This window comes from Ochotona curzoniae, unplaced genomic scaffold, assembly GCF_017591425.1.
Source record: "Ochotona curzoniae isolate NIBS_2020 unplaced genomic scaffold, NIBS_Ocur_1.0 scaffold_2587, whole genome shotgun sequence".
In the NCBI taxonomy this organism is placed as follows: domain Eukaryota; kingdom Metazoa; phylum Chordata; class Mammalia; order Lagomorpha; family Ochotonidae; genus Ochotona; species Ochotona curzoniae.
In genome coordinates this window covers 16,574,241-16,593,914 of record NW_024467096.1, presented here as the reverse complement: position 1 = coordinate 16,593,914, position 19,674 = coordinate 16,574,241, and the positions used below count along the sequence as shown (strand labels likewise).

The following is a 19,674-nucleotide window of genomic DNA, read 5'->3' as shown; positions in this document are numbered from 1 at the left end:
TCACAAGTTTAGCCTTCTGCTATTTAAGTGCATCACAGAATTGCAAGCATAGACAAAGGTAGAAAATCTACTATCGCAAGTCAAGGTAGATTTAACTATTTAACAGGGAGTCTTTATGTGGGTGTAGAAATGCATACTGCAACATACACACATATTTGTATGTATGTGTTTACTTATATATCTATTTTTTAGTGTGTTTCACATGAAGGTTGTCTTATATCAGAAAGAACATAATAATTTTTCCCTTTGGAATTGGCTTATTTCACTTAGCATAATGGTCTCTAGTTGGGACCATATTGTCAAAAATGGTAAATTTTTTTTTAATAGCTGAGAAATGTTCCATGGAGTAGTTTCTTTATCCATTCCCCTTTCAATGGACATCTGGGTTGTTTCCATGTCTTTATTATTGTGGATTGTGCTGCTATAAATATAGGAATGCAGATTGCTTTCTCAATGTGCAGATTTAATTTCTTTGTGTATATTACCACAAGTAGAATGGGTCATATGGTAGATCATGTGTAGAATGGGTCGTATGGTAGATCAATTTTCAGTGGTCTTAACACTCTCCATGCAAGCTTCCATGGTGGTTGTATTGGTCCATACTCTAACCAACAGTGAAGTAGGAAAGCTAGCGTTGACTCCATAGAAAGAATTTGGTAGACTTGCCTCCCTTTCTACTGTTTTGAATAGCTTGTGGAGCATTGGAGTAAAATCTTGAAATATTTGGTAGACAAAAAAAGATTTGGTAGAGTTCAGTAGTATATCATCCAGTCCTGGCTTAGGAGGTATTTAATTACTGATTTTGCCTCTGCCTTTTTATGGATTTTTGTAGACTTTTTAATTACTTCATGATTCAATTTTTGGTAAATTGCATATGTCCAAAAATCTACCTATTTCTTTTAGGTCTTCTGATTTGTTTGTGTATAGTTGCTTGTAATAGTTACTGATTATTTTTTGTATGTCTGAGATATTCACTGTTGTATATCCTTTTCATCTGATTCTATTGATTCCTATTGATTTATGTCCAATGCTTCTTTTTATTTCTTTCTTTCTCTTGCTCTTTCTCTCCCTCTCTCTTTTTTTTGTTTTTTTGGTCAGTTGGGCTATTTTTGTAGATTTTTTTTCAGACAATCAGCTCTTTGATTCATTGAGCATATGAATTGTTCTTTCATTCTCTATTTAATTTGTTTCCTCCCTTATTTTGATTACTTCTTTTTTTTCTGTTAATGTTGAGATTATTTTGCTATTTTTCTATTTTCTATTTTTCCTTCATATGTATACTTAACTCATTTTCTTGTGCCTTTCTAGTTTCTTGATGTAGGCACTAATTTTTCTCTTAGTTCTGCCTTGACTGGGTCTCATAAGGCTTATTAATTTGTGTTAACACCTTCATTCATTCCAAGAAATGTTTTATTTCCTCTTTGATTTCTTCTGTAACCCACTGTTTATTTAGCATTTATTAAACAGTTTCCAAGTATTTTTATATTTTCTGGGGTATTATGACTCATTAGTCTCCAGTTTCATTCCATGACTAAAAATCTGCATGGTATGATCTCTAGTTTTTAAAAGCTGGTATGGGGCCCGGCGCGGTGGCGCAAGTGGTTAAGGTCCTCGCCTTGCATGCCCGGGATCCCATATGGGCGCCAGTTCTAATCCCGGCAGCCCCGCTTCCCTTCCAGCTCCCTGCCTGTGGCCTGGGGAAGCAGTCGAGGACTGCCCAAAGCTTTGGGACCCTGCACCAGCGTGGGAGACCCTGAAGAGGCTCTTGGCTTCTGATCAGCATAGTATCGGCCCGTTGTGCTCACTTGGGGAGTGAATCATCGGATGGAAGATCTTCCTCTCTGTATCTCCTCTCTGTATATCCGCCTTTCCAATAAAAAATAATAAAAATAAATCTTTAAAAAAAAAAAAGCTGGTATGATCTCCAGTTTTTGTGACCTATATTGTGATCAATTCTGAAGAAGGTTCCATGTACTGATGAAAAATAAGTGAATCCTGTGTTTATAAGGTGAAAGTTTCTGTAGACAGCAATTAAGTTCATTTGTCTTGGTGAGCTCTCTTCAATCGAACATAAGGAAAAGTACTTAAATGTGCACGTAAAAAAAAATCAATTGATATATCAAGGAAAACAAGTTAAATTTACAGGAGACCTCTCACAGGAAACTCTACACACAGAAGAAAATGGAACAACATATTGCAGATTCTAAAAGCAAAAACTTGTCAGCCCAGGATAACGTACCTAGAAAAGCTTTCCTTTATTTTTGAAAATGAAATAAAATTTCTCTATAGTAAAGAAAAGTTAGGTGGCCAGGCATGATAGCGTAGTGATTAAGGTCCTTGCGTTGAGCGCACCAGGATCCCATATGGGTGCCAGTTCTAATCCTGGCAGCTCCACTTCCCATCCAGCTTCCTGCTTGTGGCCTGGAAAAGCAGTGGAGGACGGCCCAGAACACTGGGACCCTGTACCAGCTTGTGGCCTGGGAAAGCAGTTGAGGATGGCCCAGAACATTGGAACCCTACACCCGTGTGGGAGACCTGGAGGAAGTTCCTGGCTCCTTGCTTCAGAAAGTTGCAGCACCGGCCATTGCGCTCACTTGGGGAGTGAATCATCGGATGAAGGATCTTCCTCTCTGTCTCTCCTCCTCTCTGTACATCTGCCTATCCAATAAAAATAAATAAATTTTTGAAAAAAAAGAATATGCCTCTTCTAAACCTGCCCTACAAATGATACTTAAAGATGTTTTCTTGACAGAGAAGAGGCAAATCCAAAGAACATCCCAGTAAAATAACAACAGAAGACTAAATCACCGAACAACCCATTGCTGAAATGATAGAAGCAAATTACCACCTATTTGTATTAGCCCTGAATGTAAATAGCTTAAACTAATCAAACATCACAGATTAGTAGACTGGATTTAAAAAAAAAAAAACCAGCTACTTGTTGCCTACAGGAGATATATCTCACCAACAAAGATCAGCGGAAAGTATATCTCACTATATCTCATGGATTTTGACTTTTTTTGTTAGTTTCATCTCATCAAAACAGTTTCTTATCAAATTCTTCAATGACTCATAGATCACAGAGTAACATCATTTTATTCAAGAAAGTTGATTTTCTTTTTCATTCCTTCAGTGACACATTAGTCATTCAATAGCATATTATTTATTTAATTTCATGGTGTTGTTAATTACTTTTTTCTTCCTGTTGTTGATTGGGTTTTGTGGCTTTTCATTTAAGGGGATGTAGAGTAATTGTGTAATGGAGACTATCCTATATCCAGATGTGAGGATACAATGCATTATTACTTCCAGACTAAAGATGGACTCCCAATGAAACTGTTTACTCTATCTTGACAATAGGATGGTGGACTCTCTGCCATTGTCCATGCCCGCAATGATGGACATATGACTGAGTATGAAGAACTATGCTATAGTAATAATATAAGGGAACCCAGTGAAGGGGAGGGAATAAGGGAAATCCCAGGATCTGTGAAACTGTATCCTAAAATGATACTAATTTTAAAAAGAGGGGAAAAAAATAAAGAAAATGTACTTGGCACCAACATGGTGGCAGTGGGGCTATTCCTATGTCTGTGGCAGCGGTATCCCCTATGGATGTCAATTCAGGTCCCCACTGATCCAGCTGACAGGAAATGGCCTCAACGGAGGATCCTGTGAGAAAGCACACAGGAAGGGGAGGGAGATCCACAAACATCATCCAAGGGCTGGTGATGAAGCTAAGGACTATGGGACAGATGCATGGATCGCTAAGTACTGAATGGCTGCACTGATGGTTGACTGAGTGACTCACAGAACACACTTCCAACCTTTGCAGCCAAACTGAACTTGGGAGTTTCCAAATCTTTGTGTTTGCTCATTGAACACCAAATAGAATAATCTCCACAGCAATGTTTATTTTTAGAGGTTCAAATGACAAGGTCACTGAGGATTTTATAATGGACTAGTAAAAAGCAGCTCCCTGGGTCTTGAGTTGATTCCTGCAGGACAAAGATGAGTGAGCTCATGTTGTATTAGGAAGGAGCTCCAGCATCCTCTAGCCAGACCTTTGAGAAGTGATGAGTTACTGGCTGCAGAAAGAGAGAGGACTACAAAAGGTGACATCAGTTTGGGGCTTCTCCTGTCCCCTAACAGATGAACATATCACCGGCTGAAAATATGCTTGAATCAAATCACACTCCCAGGCTACTAGTGCAGTGTTTCCTACCAAGAGAAGGTTGTAAATGGTGGTATTCCAACCTCACTGTTGCGTGAAGATGGAGAGGAATAGGGTAGGAGACAGCATGTAGAAGCCCAACATAAATAGCTGACTTCCTAAACATCCTTAAAGGCTTCCAGGTTCTCTGACACAAACTGCTGGAAGCTTCTGATTTTAGGATATAGTCGGTGGGTGAGCTTGATATCACAATCTGGCTTCTTCTGGAAGAAAAGACACATATCTGCCAATTACTTTGCCCCCCGAAAGTTCAACATCTCATAAGCTTCTGGGGTCATCTGTTAATAGCAAAACAGCAGGGAATATTAGAACCCACATTCAAAATAATTCTGAAAAGATATTTCACTTTGATGGTCATACAAATTCACAATCTAACTCCAAAATCCAATGTCAACGTCCTTTTCCCAGGTGGGGTAACAAACTGACATTTCGGGTCACATTTGACTGGCAATCCAAGCTATGTGAAGCTATTTAAGATCTTCAATGATCTCATTTAGTGGAACCAGTCACATCTGTGATGACAAGCTCCTTGGCTGATGATGTCACATCACATATGGAGCATATAACTACTGAGAAACCTGTAGGATTCAGTAAGCAACATTGCTTCTGGCCCCAGCTGTTTGTGATAACGTATTGTGGAACTATGCCACCTTTCATGTGAAGACTTCTACAGTCACTCTTGGGGTGGCCCTGACAGCATTCCAGAACATTTACGCCCTGCCCCTCCATGCAGTACATGCACCACCTGCCTTGACAATGGCCCAGCTCCTCCTTCTCACCAGACTGATGCCACACCCATCCTCACTACCTTTGTCATAGGTACCTTGTGCCTTCGCTCTTTCCAGCTCAGCCAAGGAACACTGCCTATGCCCCGTGACTTGCCTCGTCACTACCCACCAAATCTACCCCGGAATCCTTTCAGATATTGACAATATTACTAATTTCCCTCTGGATTATCAAAAACTACTTTGATCGGATACAATACAGTCTCTGTAGCCCCCAGAGGCAAAAACAGAGGTCAGAAACATGAAAAGAGGACAGAGGTCCTGAAAAGATGTGTCAGAAGCTCCAGGTGTTTAGGTTTCTGAGTAAGACACTTGCATTCCATATGATACGACCAGGATTCAGTTCACAGCTCTGCTCGCTTTTCCAGCTTTCAGCCGGTGTAGACCCTGGCCTGAAGGCAACTGTCTGGCTCAGGTAACTAAAATCCTGCCGTTGATTTGATGACCAGACTGATTTCCTGGCTCTACTCTACCCAGGTCAAGAACCCATCTATTTTGATCATTTACAAAGATATTCAGGTGATGGGTGCTTGCATTCATTCTCTCCTTCCCTCTTTCCCATTATCCCCTTATCTCTATCTCCATCCCTCTCAAATTATAAAAAGGCTCTTTTGTGACATGTGCAATCTATATAAAATGAATTTGGCATATGCTGTTTATAATAACACAAAATGAAAGCCCCACATGTCCTATAATAGGGGAATGCTGTGGTGATACCTGTTCCCTAAGAATATTATGCAGTTGGGAAAATTAATGTTTTGACTATTTTATGTATTGTTTGAATTAGTTTAATTTCTGTCATTCTCATGGCACACATGCTCTATGAGGAGAACAGGTTTCTTCAGCTCAGTTCCAAGGTCAGAAGCATGGTACCAGTGCCAGCTTGGCTCTGCTGAAGGATACATCATGATGGGAGCACATGTCAGAGGGACCACATGCTGAGTCAGGATTCACAGTGAGGGGAGGACAGCACTGCTTGTACAACACCCCTCTGGTAACAGGCAGTCCCACAAGACAAGCTTACTTCCTTCTGAAGGCAGTACCCAAGGACCTAAGGGACTCACTCCTAGGCCCTACTCCATAACTCCCTAATGCCTCTCAACATTGCCGTCTTGGGGCCCAGCCATCCAGCACGTGAACCTCTCGGGGATAAAAAAAAAAAAAAAAAAACACCAAAACCATAGCAACACCTGTGGCAATGGGTCTTCTAACAAGCATCAGGATCAGAGGGGCATCAAAGTTTTCACCCTTGTTCTGCCAAAAAGCCCTTAAACATGGCCCCATACAGCAACTACATGCCAGACATCATGGCAACCCCTTTCAATAGATTCTTAACTTCCACAAGGACACCCAAAGCAGACACAATTCTCCCCACTCTGCGAATAAGGAAGCTGGGGCTCAGAAAGGCCAGGAGCCTTGCCCAGGTCAGCCAGCTCTGCTGACCATAGTGGCCAGCAGAGAGAGCTTAGGAGGAGGACTGGAATGGTGCAAGAGGAAAAAACTACACATCAGTCTTCAGATCCTAGGTTCTTTCCACCCAAATGTAACTTCCCTTTGATGTGCTGATCACCCTTAAGCCAAAGGAATAAAGCTCCGTGCTAGAGCTTCAACCACATCAACCAACACAGACAGACTTGTGGAACTACAGTCCTCCTCAGTGTCTTCGGACAGGCTATGCTCAACCCTGCCTCCACACACCCAAAACCCTACAGGAACGGGAAGTTGGCAGGAATGTCAACACACATGATTAGCTCATGATCATGCAATGTCTCCTAAGAGCTCACATTTGCATCTCAGATATCTTTCCCCAAACTCTTGCATAAAATTTCAGCATATTGTTGTGTTGTTAGTGCTTCTACAGAGACCCACAGCCTTGCCTTTGAACACCTCTGGAGAATTAAAGATGTAAGAGATGACGACTCCCGCATCAGCAACAGAGATGCTATCAATTGGAACATCCCCCATGGGCAGCACTAGTTTGTGGGGAAAAAAAATCAAAACAATATTAGATCACATCCTCCAGTCAGATATAATCAACCACTAAAGCAGAGAATGTGAGGATGTAATGCTAAAGTCAGTGGCCACAGTTATCCCTCTTGGTGCTCCCCACAGAGCTGTGCCCTAGTAAACACTTCAATACCATGTGCGCAGAAGACAGGCAGGAGGGCAGTGAGGGAGGGGAGGCCTGAAGAGGGAAGAGAGTTGGGAGCAGTGGGCAGCAGGTATCTGTTTGACTCTCCCTGCAACCTTCCACTTACCCAAGGTGTAGTAATCTCCATCAGAGGCTTTCACAGGTTTCCACTAGTTGGAAAAGTTCTCATAGTAAGCTCCCACACGGACACTGGTCATGGGGACACCAATAGACCAGAAGTACTCCTCCACCTCTCCTTTGCCATCAAAGTGTGGCACAGCCAATTGGACCCCAGTTAGCTTCTTTACATTCTCCAGGCCGCTGAACACCACATGCTTCAGACCCAGGTGTTTGCTGAGGTCTGCCACCAGCTTCCCCTAAGGAAACAAAGCAAAGGCTTCACAGGGACTCTTATGTTTGCATACAGACAAGGGGGCAGGTGGTAGACCCTCCTTTCTCTTTTTGTTATCATCTACATCCACATGGAGAGAAAACACATGTGGCATTGAAATACATCCAATTATGTTCTTAGAGGCCAAATCACCCACCACAATCATCACACGCATAGAGGCAGGTGCCTGTTATTCATCCTTCCAATAGCATCGTTTATGGCTAGAACAATAGTGTCTGCTCACACAGAGCTGAGACTGAGGTCTTTTGTCCTGGGTTTACATTTATTCTGTATATACACTTTGATTTTCTCTAGAGAAAATCATCTATATGGGTTCTTTCACTTGTTGATTTCTAAATACTCATTATTGATTGATTTCCAGTCTCTGTCTAAAACTTGGAACTCCTGTTTCATTCCATTATCCCTTGTCCAAGCTAGAGTAAATCTCCATTTGTTTAAGAAATTCTTAGGGCCCCTCCCATCTACAATTTTTTAATTAATTAATTTATTTTTAAGATTTAATTTATTTTCATTACTAAGTCAGATATACAGAGGGGAGGAGAGGCAGAGAGGAAGATCTTCCATCTGTTGATTCACTCCCCAAGCGGCCGCAACGGCTGGAGCTGAGCCAATCTGAAGCCAGGAGCCAGGAGATTCCTCCAGGTCTCCCATGTGGATGCAGGGTCTCAAGGCTTTGGGCCGTCCTCCACTGCTTTCCCAGGCCACAAGCAGGGAGCTAGATGGGAAGTAGGGCTGACGAGATTAGAACTGGCCTCTTCAGATGTACCTGTGCCATCTGCTATGGGTTGAATTCCATTGTTTCCCTTCAAATTTATGAATATATGTCAATTTGGAAGTCTGTATATTATAGGTTGATGGATTAAGGGTAGAGACTTCATCCATACATATAGTGTATAGGTGATGGCTTGGGAGCCCAGCATGATAGTCTAGCAGCTAAAGTCCTCACCTTGCACATTCCAGGATTCCATCTGATCGCCTATTCATGTCCAGTGGTCCTGTTTCTCTACCAGCTACCTACCTGTGACTTGGGAAAGCAGTCAAGAATGCCCCAAAGCCTTGGAACTCAGCACTTGCAAGGGAGACCTGGAAAAAATTCCTGGATTCTGGCTTTGGATCAGCTCAGTTCTGGCCATTGTAGCCACTTGGGGGAGTGAATCAGCAGATGGAAGATCTTCCTCTCTGCCTCTCCTCCTCTCTGTATATCTGACATTTAGGTAAAAATAAATGAATCTAAAACAAGAAATTTAAAAAGAGGTGGGTTGGTAGGAGTCTTCTAAGAAATCAAGGGTAAGAGCATGCTATTACAAGGTGGTTCTCATGAAAGCATTTGCTTTTTGAGTTCAATTCAACCTAGCCCTCATCTCTCTACAACTGTGCCTTTCAAATAAATTACAAAAATAAATCTTAAACAATAACAGTTCTCTTTTACTTGTTATTGACTTTCAGGGTGAAGTTCTTTTAAAAATTTGTTTCAAACAGAAGTTCCTTGTACATTGTATTTGTGTATCAAATTATTCCACTGTACCACATAAATATGTATAATTACAATGTATCAATTAAAACAGAAAATAGGTTTGTAACCTATACTTTTTCTAAAATGTGAATCCTGATAGAGGCTTCTTTTATGATATAAAAAAGGAGGTCCACTGTGATGACTACATGATTAATCTAAATTTACACAGTCTAAATAATATCTGTTGAGTGTAATGGGTTACCAATACTTCCATTTCTGTATTAGCTGGTATTTTGTCTAGACAGGCATATATATATATATATATATACTCTGTGTGGGGCGGGGGGAGTTCAATTTTAGATCCCTGTTCTCTTTCTCCACCTGCTCAGGGCCCTGGAATGCTCTCTCTCTTGGTCTCCTACAATGGGCTCCTAGGTTTGCAGGATGAGAAGCATCAGCAGGAGACCAAGGTAAGAAGAGGGCGATTCTCTCCTGTCACTACTGTCTCCAGATTATGGTCAACCATGTTGTCCTTTTCTCCTTACTGTTGTTTATTTGCTCCTTACTGCTTTCTCCCATACCTGCCTTTATTACATTTCCTCAACTTCTGGACGAGAGTGTGTCACTGAAACCATTAATTATCCCATACGCAAGGATGCTATGCCAGATCTCTGTCTTTATGCAAGGGTCATCCATCAATGTTAGCAGTAAAGTCTGGACCCAGAACAATGGCTCAACTCACTAATCTTCTACCTCCAAGCACCAGGATCCCATATGGGCACTGGTTCATGTCCTGGCTGCTCTGCTTTCCAACCAGCTCTCGGTTTGTGGCCTAAGAAGGCAGTGGAAGATGGTCCAACGCCTCGAAACTATGCAACAGGTGAGAGATCTGAAAGCAGCTTCTAATTCCTGGCTTCAAATTGGCTCAGCTCTGGCCATTACAGCCATCTGGAGAGTGAACCAGTGGATGGAAGATCTTTCTCTGCGTCTCTCCTTCCAATAAATTAAATAGATATTTTATAAAAGAAGAAGAGGAAGGAGGAGAGAAAGAGGGAGTTACTTCTTGAAAGATAGGACTCCCCACCCCACCCAACTCCATCACCCAGCCTAGCTATAGGTAACTGCCTAGGTTTTCTTGTACCTAGGCAAGTACACACTGCTGGGAGAATGAAAGCTAGGACCAGGAGCTGAACTGTCTGAATAAAACAGCAACACCCATCAGCATACATGTGGGCCAGGTATCCTGCGGACAGGTCCAGCTAAGTAAGCAACAGCACAGACCAGTACATGCAAAAACCAGGACTGGGGGCAGGACTGGTGCAGGATATTGGGGGTGATGCTGACTAGGCAGTGGCACCCACTGATGTGCTCATGAGGACCACACCTGTGACAGACTAGGCTAGGCTACACTGCTGTACCCATCGATTCTCCTGAGAGATAGGTCTGGAATGGAACTGATGAGGTAGCTGCATCCACTGGTATATGCATAAACTGATACACGTGACAAAGCAAACCTAACCCTGTACTATATGCACCAGCACATAAGAGTCAAGTCAGAAGTCACCTCAGGAGAGGTTTCTTGGGGAACTTCACGACTGGGTCCAAACCCCGACCATAGGAAAAATCACAATATATGCAACCCGACCTTGGAGTACATGTATTGGGATTGGGCCTCCTCGGTTACTGATGCCAATGTAGTGGATAGCATGCCCAGATGCATGGTGGGAACATGACAGCCAACCCATGTAGGCCAGCAAAGGACGTCAACTGTCTCATCAAGGGATGAAAAGCAGAACAGGTTGAATAATGCTCCTAGCAAGCTTTGCAGCAAGTGCTGGGTTTGTGAATGTACTAACATGGACTTGGTCAGCCATTAGTTGTTAGAATAAATAAATCTCTACAAGAACTATCAAAAACAACTAAATAATACCCTTGGAATGTTCTTCTGTGCATTAGGATCTCTAAGGTATCAACAAATGGCCGTCCCCAACCCCTGAATGCTAATGTAGTTTGACAAGAAGGGCCCCATCACCACCTCCCCCAGCAGACACAGGAGATTAAAAAAAAATGATAACTTTGTCCTACTCACCTTCTTCCATGCCTTGACCATCTCCACCCTAATCAGAGCCCCACATGGGTGTGTATGCCTCTCAACTATGCAAGCACTATTAAAAATAAAATTTTAAATTAAAAGATAGGGACCCTTCGTGTATGATTCTGGATTGCTGAAAAAGTCTAGCAACAGAAAGACAACCAGAACATCTGGGGGTAAAAAAAAAAAAGAGATACCTTACGGCAAAAGTAAGAAACCATGAGGTGACACCCTACTCTGAGGTATTTCTCATTTGCCATCCACAAAGAAAGAAAGCCAGAGGATATGGATACTGTTTTGTCTGCAGTTGGGAAAACCTGCTAGAGTACAAACACTAGAATTTAGAAAGCCAACAACAAATTTTACTCTAATATCAAACAAGAAGTCAAGAAAATGCTTACATCAGTCCAGATGTTGAGAGTTCTGGGAAGGAAGAATGCTAAGATGATTTTGGATATTGAGAAAGAAACGCAGCACTTGATGCATCCATCTCCCAGCTATTATTTAAAATAAGAACACTTTGGCAAGCTGAAGTGCATTTGCAAAATATCAGCCATCAGTTGGAGAAGCTCCCTAACCAGGAAGGAGAAGACCAATCTACTGTGATATGCCTACAGATAGACTAGTCTCACAGCAGTTTTCAAAACAGCTAGTAAGTCCCCCATAACAAGTGCCTGGATTCAATTCCTGACCCAGCTCCTCATTCCAGCATCCTGATAATGTGGATCACAGAAGGCAGGAGTCACTGGCTCCAGTCTTTGGGTTCCGGCACCTTCATGGGCAATCTGGACGGCATGTCCAGCTCCTTGTTTCAGCCTCAGCCCAGCCCCAGTCCTTGCAAGTGTTTAGGGTGTGAGGCAGCAGGTGGGATTGGTCTCTTTCTACTCTCTGTTTCTCAGAAAATGTTTTTAAAATAACTCCTATATTTAAAAACAAATATGGGTATATTAGCTTCATGCTACTATATATTCTCCCCTCCACTGATTTACTCCCTTCCTCCAGTCCCTGTCCTCATACAGCTTGCATGCTAGTGTGGGGAGACAGAGAAAGTTTCAGAGATCAGGTGGGGAAAGGAACCACGGCACAGCCAGGCAGGAGCAGAGTGGCCACTTTTTTTTTTTTTTAATCTGAGGTGATCCCAGACCTGTTCTTCTTCTTTTTTTTTTTTTTTTTTAATTTTTTTTTTATTGGAAAGTCAGATATACAGAGAGGAGGAGAGACAGAGAGGAAAATCTTCTGTCCGATGGTTCACTCCGCAAGTGAGCGCAACAGCCGATGCTATGCCGCTCCGAAGCCAGGAGCCAGGAACTTCTTCCAGGTCTCCCACATGGGTGCAGGGTCCCAAAGCTTTGGGCCATCCTCGACTGCTTTCCCAGGCCACAGGCAGGGAGCTGGATGGGAAGTGGAGCTGCCAAAATTAGAACCAGTGCCCATATGGGATCCCAGTGCATTCAAGGTGAGGACTTTAGCTGCTAGGCCATGCTGCCAGGCCCCCAGAGTGGCCACTTTTGATAAGGAGATCTGGAGAGAAATGACCACAAGCCCATGACTGCTGAATACAGCCCTCAGTGATAGGAGGAGAAGGTAGGTGGATGACCAGGGAAGAAGCACAGGCTCCTGACTGGGGCAGCGGAACACCATTCGCAAGGGGAGTGTGGAAGGACCGGGAAAGCTCTCCCCACCCCAGACTTGGCATTTTCTGAGAGTAAAATGGGGAGAGGAGGTGCCAGTGGGCTTTTAGTCCAAGTGGGACATGATCTGACAGCCTCCAGTGGGTCATCAAGAAGAGGATGACAGGAGAAGAGATGGAAGGAGAAAGACAGTCTGATTGCATTCTGTAGTGATGGCCCTGGTGGTGAGAGACGAGTCTTTCAGGGAAGGGAGAGCAGATGGAGGAGCTGCAGTACACCCTCCTATCCCCACACCCTCTGTCCTCCTTCTAGAACCACAGGAGTGATGAGCAGAGAGCAGCTATACCCTGCACGCCCAGGGCCTTCTCACACTGCCTCCTCATGCTTACCAGGAAGCAAGTAGAGAAAAAGCATCAAACAGCTTGATGCTGAAGTGAGACACTCCAACAGGTCAGCCCCTGGTTGAGAGAGAAAAGTGGTCCATGACCTGTTGAAATAATTTCTGAGAAATTGAGTTAAAATATCCTGTCCCTCATGGCATCAATGACTGAAGCCTGAAGCATCCAGCATGTTTCTGAATCCCCTCCAAAGGGCTTTCTTCAAGCTACACTTGCTAACTCTGAGGATAAAAAACAGTGACTCGGAGGAAGAGCAGAGTGGGCAAGCATTTGAAAAGCCTTCCTACCTGTTGCTCCAAACACGGTAATCACTTTCCTGCTGGCCATGTCCCCGGACGAAGGAGGTGGAAAACTACCCTCAGCACAGCAACAGCAGCCGCAATGCAGCTTTGTTTGTTGCATGAGAATTATAAAACTGTTCTGATAACCACACCCCTTAAAATTCTTTATCTGTAACATTCACTGATAACTGCCAGCTGGATTAGTCATTATCACTCTTCAGATTTCTGTATGATAATTTACCTTTTCATTTACTCATTGAGTAAATGTGTATTGGGGCCTGTAAATGGCTCAATTGGCTAATCCTCCACCTCTAAGTGCCAGGAATGCCATATGGGATCCTAGGACCAGTTCATGTCTCTGCTACTTCACTTCGGGGTTTTTTTTTTTTTAAAGATTTGTGTGTACCAATCTGAAGCCAGGAGCCTGCAGGCTCTTCTGGGTCTCCCATGCAGATGCAAGATCCCAAGGCTTTGGGCCATCCTCTATTGCTTTCCCAGGCCACAAGCAGGGAGCCGGATGACAAGCTGGACTGCCAGGATTAGGACCAGTGCGCATATGGGATCCCAGCGCATGCAAAGTGACGACACTAGCCACTAGGCTACGACCAGTGCTGGGGTCCGCGCAGTAGGTGTGGATGACAGGAAGGTGTGAAGAGAACAGCTCGCCTGCTTGGCAGGGCCCAGGGGAGCTTCCAGCTGTTTGGCAAGGCCCGGCGGATTTCTCTCTGAGCACCTTGACACTGTTTCACCCCCTATTTGCATGGACACTCAAGCACTCACTAAGAATTCTGTAATCTATTGAGGCATTGTTTTTTGCCCTTGTGAGACAGTTTTTGCAACTGATGTGAGTTTGAGAGTCACTGATAATGTCTTGGTGAGTGAGCCTTTGACAACTTACACACAGGAGCACAATTAAGCCCGTGCCATTTCTGGACACCTTATTGTGTGCCTACCCACTGCCTCAGAATCTGGCCCAGACATGTAGCACACCTTCTGGGAAAGGGCTTTATATATATCCTAAATATTAATGCAAGTGATGGGAGTGAGAGCTGAAACTGCTATGGCAATAAATATAGTTATTGTTATGTCAAAGGCTAGCCTGTCTTTGCAATTTTTTGGAGCATAGAAAATGTAACTGTTTTAGTAGCTTTTATAATTTTTAGCTAGAGGAATTAAGGATGCTTTTATTAAGGAAGTATGCTTTTAATTATTGTTTTATTGTTTATGGGGTTGTAGAGCCTATAGTTGTAAGGGGATTTAATATTTGAAACTCTTGTCTTGGATTTTATGTTTTTTCCCTTGTAACCTATTTTCCCATCAAATAATGGGTAAATTGTAGAAATAGAAATGTGGTAGGAATGTAATATTGATTAGCAGGTAATCGCATGTGCCTTGGCCTTGGAGTCCTGGCTGTTGCTCCATGACTACTACTGAAGAATGAATAATGGCTTGCTTTGAAGAATAAGAATATAGCATTTTGCAGAATTATCTTTAGGGGCACCTGCTTAGCCCTGAAGTGTAGACAGAATGACCAAATGTCTGTACATGCCCTCTTAGTCTTGAAGTAAAAATAGAACAATTAGTTGTTTGTGTAGAAGCTTGTGTGGTGTTTGAGTAAATAAAAAGGACAGCTTCTTCTTGAGCTATAGTGAGAGCACAAGAAGTGACAGTGCCTGTGTCTTTCTTTATCACTGACTCCACACACCCTTCCCGAGCTCTGAACTCAGATGGAGCTGGACTCAGGCAACCAGGCCCCAGTACTCCACTTCCTAACTGGCTCCCTGCTTGTGGCCTGGGAAAGCAGCAGAGGATGGCCAAGCAGAGGATAGCACCCACTTGGGAAACAAGAGAAAAGTTCCTCTCTCCTGGCTTTAGATCAGCTCAACTCTGGCCATGGCGGCCATTTGGGGAGTGAACCAGCAGATGAAAGATCTTTGTCTCTCCTTTCCATAAATCTGCCTTTCCAATTAAAATAAGATTAATCTTCTAAAAATATTTATTTATTATAGTAACTAATAATGAGTTATAGAAAGAGAATGAGGGGGCCCGGCGCGGTGGCACAGTGGTTAAGTCCTCGCCTTGCATGCCCGGGATCCCATATGGGCGCTGGTTCTAATCCCGGCAGCCCCGCTTCCCTTCCAGCTCCCTGCCTGTGGCCCGGGAAAGCAGTTGAGGATGGCCCAAGGCTTTGGGATCCTGCACCCATGTGAGAGACCCGGAAGAGGCTCCTGGCTTCAGATCGGCATAGCATCGGCTGTTGCGCTCACTTGGGGAGTGAATCATCGGACGAAAGATCTTCCTCTCTGTCTCTCCTCTTTGTATATCTGCCTTTCTAATAAAAAAATAATAAAAATAAATCTTTAAAATAAAAAAAAAAGGAAAGAGAATGAGATTAGACGGAGAGAGATCTTCCATTCCCCAAATGACCACAATGAATAGAGTTGGGCTAGTCCTAAGTCAGTGAGTACAAAGGTCTAAACATTTGAACCATCCTACTGCCCTCTGAGGCCTTTATCAAGGATTGGAAGTAGAGCAGCAGGACTGGAATCTATGCCCTATGGAATGCCGGCACTGCACATGGAGGCTGAGCTTACTATACCATAGCACTGCCCCATCAAGTATATCCTTAAAGCCACAGTTCTACTCTGTAAATCTTCCTTTCCAATAAAATAATAAATAACAATAAAAATAAAACACACAGTTCTTTTTTTTTTTTTAAAGATTTATTTTTATTATTTTTTCATTGGAAAGGCGGATATACAGAGAGGAGAGACAGAGAGGAAGATCTTCCGTCCGATGATTCACTCCCCAAGTGAGCGCAACGGGCCGATACTATGCCGATCCGAAGCCAGGAGCCTCTTCCGGGTCTCCCACGTGGGTGCAGGGTCCCAAAGCTTTGGGCCGTCCTCGACTGCTTTCCCAGGCCACAGGCAGGGAGCTGGAAGGGAAGCGGGGCTGCCGGGATTAGAACCGGCGCCCATATGGGATCCCGGGCGTGCTAGGCGAGGACTTAGCCACTTGCGCCACCGCGCCGGGCCCAAAACACACAGTTCTATGACCATGGACTGTTGTCTAACTGAGGGTCCTTGCCAGCAGGCCTGAAGTTGGTCTTGGAGTTTTGCCAACTCATGCACCATTGCTTGCAGAGTTTGACTTTGATCTCTAGCATCAGCAGTCTGAACTGTCTTCAGACACAATCTGCCTTACCCTTCCCTATCAACTCATGTTGATATTATTATTACTTTTTTCTTTTTTATAAACTGCCTGCAGCATCAGCTTTTACTAGCAAAACTCCCAGTATAATTAAGATGACATTTCAGGACTGACACGGTGGCTTAACAGAAGAATCCTCTACCAGCAAACATCAGCATTCTATATGGGTGCCCGTTCACATCTCAGCTTCTCCACTTTCCATCCAGTTCAAACCATATGGCCCAGGAAAGCAGGAGAGGATGATCCAAGTCCTTGAAACCCTGTATTCATGTGGCAGACCCAGAAGAAGCTGCTGGCACCCAGCTGCAGATCAGCTCAGCTCTGGCCATTGCCACCATTTGAGAAATGAACCAGTGTATAGAAAACCTTTGCTCTCTACCTCTCCTTCTCTTATGATAGAATCTGCCTTACAAATAAAAGTAAATGAGCAATTAAAAAAAACCCTACATGTGTGAGACATGTTGAATGGGGATAAGAAATAAGACAGGAGCTCTGGCTGCCGCGCCACCTGGCTGTGCTAGTCCTTGTTCTCAGCAGGCTGTGGGGCTCCACGCCGCGGCCGTTAGTCATGTCAGATTCTGAAAGTTACGGTCAGTCTGGGGGTGAGCAGCAAAATTATTCTTCCTATGGAAATCAAAGCAACCAGGCTATGGACAAGCACCACAAAGCTATTCTGGCTATGGTCAAACAACTGACTCCTCATCTGGACAAAGCTATGGCGGTTACTCCAGTTATGGACAAAGCCAATCAGGTCATTCACAGTCCTACGGTGGTTATGAGAATCAAAAGCAGAGCTCATAAGGCCAGCAATCATATAATAATCAGGGACAACAAAACATGGAATCATAAGGAGGCCAAGGTAGAAGAGCGCCTTCATAGGACCAGTCAGACAATGGTCAGCAAGATTCCTATGACCAGCAGTCAGGCTATGATCAGCACCAAGGCTCGTATGATGAGCGGTCAAATTATGATCAACAGCGTGATTCCTATAATCAAAACCAGCAATCCTATCATTCACAAAGGGAAAATTACAGCCATCACACACAAGATGACCGTCCTGATGTGAGTAGGTATGGAGAAGATAATAGAGGAGATGGTGGGTCACAGGGAGGAGGTAGAGGGCATGGGGGATATGACAAGAATGGAAGAGGTCCTATGACGTGGATCAAGTGGTGGTGACCACAGTGGCTTCAAAAATTTTGGTGGTCACAGGGATTATGGGCCCAGACCAGCTGCTGATTCAGAATCTGACAATTCAGATAACAACACAATCCTTGTGCAAGGACTCGGGGAGGGTGTATCTACAGATCAAGTGGGGGAGTTCTTTAAGCAAACGGGAATTATCAAGACAAACAAGAAGACTGGGAGACCAAAGATAAATCTTTTCACAGACAAGGATACTGGCAAGCCAAAAGAGGAGGTGACAGTGTCGTTTGATGACCTTCCTTCTGCTAAGGCAGCTATTGACTGGTTTGATGGAAAAGAATTCCATGGCAACATCATTAAAGTGTCCTTTGCCACCAGAAGACCTGAATTTATGAGAGGCGGTGGAAGTGGGGGTGGGCGGCGAGGTCGTGGAGGATATAGAGGCAGGGGAGGCTTTCAAGGGAGAGGTGGAGATCCCAAAAGTGGAGACTGGGTTTGCCCGAATCCGTCATGTGGAAATACGGATTTTGCACGAAGAAATTCTTGTAATCAGTGCAATGAGCCAAGACCAGAGGACTCTCGTCCCCCAGGAGGGGATTTCCGGGGGAGAGGCTATGGTGGAGAGAGGGGCTACGGAGGTCATGGGGGCAGAGGTGGAGACCGAGGCAGCTATGGTGGTGACAGAAGTGGGGGTGGCTATGGTGGGGACAGAGGAGGTGGCTATGGCGGAAACCGAGGAGGTTATGGAGGAGACCAAGGGAGCTATGGAGGAGACCACAGAGGGTACGGAGGAGACAGGAGCGGCGGCGGCTATGGAGGCAAGATGGGAGGAAGAAATGACTACAGAAACGATCAGCGCAACCGACCATACTGATGACTGTTTTGAATGTTCCTTTGTCTCTGACACGATCCATGGTGAATTTGCCAGAGTCGTGCCTGCTGCTTTCCTCGTGGCCTCTTCTTGGGTAGTGAAATTAAGTGCTGTTTGGATTTTTATTTGGGTGGGAGGGCAGGGACAATTTTTCTTTAGGCAATGTCCGTTGAAATTTCCCCTTTTAGTTTCCAATCTTCTCTTCCTCAACCCTTGAAGCTAAATGCATTGTAAAATATTGCCAAAATGAGAAGTGTTTTGTAATACTGCAATAAAAGCTGCTTGTTTTTGAGGGAAAAAAATTTTTCAAAGAAAGAAAAAGAAGAAGACAGGAGCAAGATGAGTATCCAGTGGTTAGTGTGTATGGTAACCATCAAGTTGCAGAAAGAGTTTTTTTGGGGTCCCACAGGATATCCCAGGGAAAGTCCAGAGGAAAGAGACAGAGGGGACAGTGGTCATCTGATTGACCTGTGCATAAGTAGACTTCATGTCAGGGTGGGAGAGGCCTTTCCCATCTGATGCATGTTCCTTCATCTCCAAAAGAGGCTAAAAAGATGTGGACCCATTCCTTCAAAGAGCTCAGGCTGCCTCACCAGATAAGCTCTCTGCTCCTGAACCCAACAACAACAGCTATGGGAAGTGTTGGCTGGTAAATCAGTAACAGCTTGAAGTAGCCTGATAAAAGGATGTGTGCTAGAAGCATGGGTTAGAAACATGTTAGCAAAAAGAGAAAGGGAAGAATACAGGAGATCTTTTTTATAGTCTGGGTCCTTAGAAAGAGTGAGCACAAATCTCCCAGGCCTTCTGTTGACCAAGTGCCCTTTGCTGCAGTCTTGTTAGTCTGCAGAGCAGTACGGTTTTACTCTGGTATGGTGGACCAAGATGGGGACACTAGGCACCTTTATTACTACAGATGAGGAAATCAGATAGGACATGCTACTTTCCATGCAGCAATGAGTTGGAACCTGGGGGAGCCATCCTTTCAGATTTTTAAGTAGAACCAGGTTTATATCAACTGGATACACTG

At 44.0% G+C, this 19,674-nt stretch overlaps 2 pseudogenes; one reads left to right on the top strand and one right to left on the bottom strand.

Annotated features, from left to right (window-relative positions):
* Positions 1 to 6,812: 6,812 nt before the first annotated feature.
* Positions 6,813 to 11,125, bottom strand: LOC121171108 (annotated as a pseudogene).
* A 6,073-nt stretch (positions 11,126 to 17,198) lies between these two features.
* LOC121171229 lies at positions 17,199 to 18,751 on the top strand (annotated as a pseudogene).
* The last annotated feature ends 923 nt before the right edge of the window (positions 18,752 to 19,674 follow it).